We start from the raw sequence: 3,427 nt of genomic DNA, 5'->3' as shown, positions 1-3,427 counted from the left end.
ACTTTATGCACTTAGAGTGTCAACCTGAATGATCAAACTCAGAATATAGTCTCTGCGTTCCAACTTATGACACCCAGGCGCTAGGTGAGGGTAGGGAGTGATCGCTGGTGTAGTGTGGGCACGGACAAGGAGCGGCTCCTGCCAGGCTTCTGGCGGTAAGGGGTACATGAATGAATCGAACTTACATCAGAATAAGAAGGGGATCCGGAGACTGTGTATCCAGTTAAGGATAGCTTAAAGTAATTGATTAGGACTACCTATACCAATAAAATTCATTTACTTTTTGATGGCCTATCACTTAAGAACTTCAAAGTTAAGGGTGCTTAACTTGGGAAAATTATGGGATGGGTGACCTTCTAGGAAGTTTGCAAGAAGTGTGTGAGTGAGGACAAAGCATGCTGGAAAGTCTCGTGCTGGTTTGTGGGGATAGTGATCAATCCCGAATGACCATCCTTAAAACATAACTTCATCACTTTGATCTTGCTTAACCCAAAGCCTGCAATCATCAAAATCTGAATTGTAATTCATTATTACTTATGGAAATTCAGAATTAATCACTACATTCAAACTAAAAATTTAGAAAATGCAAGTAAAAATTTCTAACAAGAGTAATGGGTTAGAAAATGTGAGTTGCCTCTCACAAGTGCTCTTTTAACATCATTAGCTTGACGCCTCTTGTTTCTCAATCAAGAGAAACCAATTTAACACAAGAAATATTCTTTGTGAATGCCTCTCCATGATAAACTTTCCACCTTTGGCCATTGACCTTAAACTCTTTCCCTGTCTTTTGATCCTCAATTAAAATTGCTCCAAAGGGAGATACTTCTTTGATCATAAAAGCTCCAGACCACCGTGATCTGAGCTTTCCTGGAAATAATTTCAATCATGAATTAAACAACAAAACTTGTTGTCCAAGGTTAAACTCTCTTTTCAGAATGAACTTATCATGAATTATCTTGGTTCTTTCCTTATATAATTTGGCATTTTCATAGGCCTACTCTGTAGCGTCCTAATTTACTAAAACTCTGATATCAAACTTTATAAGATAGTAGTTCAGAAAACACCAAAATCTGGTAAACATTTTTTTTTTTCGTACATATAAATATAAGTGTAGGTTCCCTTTTTCTAGAAAGAGTTAACATGCATATAGTTTCTCATCTCATCATTCCATAATTCAGTATCAATAGTATAATGATATAAGATCAACACAACTCAACATCTGAAAATACCTCAATAGATTAAGCATAAGTTTGCAGAAACGTCAAGTACTTAAATGAAGTAGGACGGTCAACATTATCCAAACTCAACAACATAATATAATATGACCAGACTTCCTAAGAACAGTTCTCCTAATACATAAACAAATAAAATATCAGTCATAAGGAGAGTAATCCTCAATGGGATCCAACTCCTCAAAAGAAGTAGGGGAAGAAGAATAAGAAGCAACCGCAGTAACAGAGCCTCTACTCTCTAATCCATGAATCACACGAGCTAGTCCGCGGGAGATACTTTGTTGAGCCGCGAAGTTGAACACCCACAGATCCTCCTCAGAAGGAAGGATTCATACCTACACCTTGTTCTCCTCCATCTATATAGATATAAGAAAAGTGACACAGTACAACACAATTCAAAGGGGTGAGGTTCTCTATACACAAACAACAATCAATTCGCCATACCCCAAGGAAGGCGGTGTCACAATCACAAGCACTTTCAACAATCAGCATTCACCATCATCAAGTACTCAATAATATAGTAGAGCAATAAAGAATATTCATATTCATTACCAATTTCACAATCAATCAATCATTCCTAGTGGTAATGCATATGATGCATGAATGTAGGTTTCAACCTCACCCATTATCGTCTCTCATGTTTCGATAGTATGCAATGATGCATGGGGATCCCATCACTTTATGACTGGCGACTTGCCCAACTTTTACCATAGAGTCTCATAGATAGATAGATAGATAGATTCAAGTCGTAAGGCGATCAGAGGACTCCATTCCCTGCATTTAGATTGGTACAGCAGAATAGAATAGAAGCAGTATTTAGCTTTAGTAGAACACTACTGGTGTTTTGCCCAAGATGGAACTCTTCGAGAATGGACCTCAACGACCACAGAATGTGCGGTCCTTGTCAGGTTTGGCTAAGGTTTACAGTGGGTCACGATCCGGCCACAGAGGCGCATCACTGTTTCCACTTAGGTCGACTGTTCCCCCTTTTGCCACCCCCAGTAGATCTACTCAGGACCGAACCTATAACACCTCCAAGCTGTGCTGCGGTAATGCCTTCAAGTCGTTCAAATGATGCATGAAATAGTATATTTTTTTTTGTTTTCTTTGATAGTTTTCTCATTTCATGTAGCCACTTTGAGGCTAAGGCACAGTAGAATAGAAGCCATCACAGGGCTTAGTAGCATGATAGATTCCATGAGTTTCATATTAGCAACATGGATAGATTCCATGAGTTTCATAGTAGCATGGATAGATTCCATGAGTTTCATTTAGTAACATACATAGATAGATTCCATGAGTTTTCATAGTAATTTCAATGAGTTCATAGTAGTTCAAAGTAATATAGTTTCAGGAACTCATAGCTTAGAATAGATCTTTCATCATAGATTCATAGTTTCATAAATTCATACTCATAGACATTTTAGTGCAGCATTTAGACGTTTACATCATGGCTTAGTCAAATCATGTAATTGATCATTCCTCCAAGCAATCCATCCTCTCATTAGTCATATCCTCCTTTTTGGTTCATTCTATTCCTTTCAAATTTATAAGTCTAATCCTTTTAATTTAGTCCAACCACATCATTCAATCCATATAATTCTGCCATCCAAATTCATCCTAATTATTCTATCCATTTTCATCAACCTCTAGCACCTTCTAAACCATCAAATAATCAAATTAAATTCTAACTCACTTGATTCTTTCCTCTCGGTTTTTCTTTTTCCACTAGGGAATTTTAATCAAACTTAAACTTCTTCTAAACCATCAATTAGTCAAATTGATTCACAAGCACCCAAGGTTATTGCTTTTCAATTTCTCGCTCTCCATTAGAGATTTCAATCAATCTTAGGCTCCTTTTAAACCATCAAATTATTGAATAAATTTTCAAGCACACAAAGTTCTTTTCTCTCAGTTTTTCTCTCCATAAAAGAACAAATCATCAAACTTAATTCCTTTCTAAACCATCAATTAAACAAGTTAATTCACAATAGTCCAAGGGTATTACCTCTCGGTTTTTCCCTCTTTTCTTGCATTGTCACTTGCTAATTTTTCGTTCTCAATACTCAACCACTCACAAAACAATTAGATCATAGCACTTCTAATAATCCTAATCATATTCATGGTCCATTTCCATCAAACAGCCCTCAAGGGCACTAGATCATCAAGATCACAACATTATATAATCATTTTCG

Source organism: Abrus precatorius, unplaced genomic scaffold (assembly GCF_003935025.1).
Source record: "Abrus precatorius isolate BTA unplaced genomic scaffold, Abrus_2018 Scaffold5, whole genome shotgun sequence".
In the NCBI taxonomy this organism is placed as follows: Eukaryota; Viridiplantae; Streptophyta; class Magnoliopsida; order Fabales; family Fabaceae; genus Abrus; species Abrus precatorius.
The sequence above is the reverse complement of the archived record's forward strand: the minus strand, read 5'-3'. Positions refer to the sequence as shown.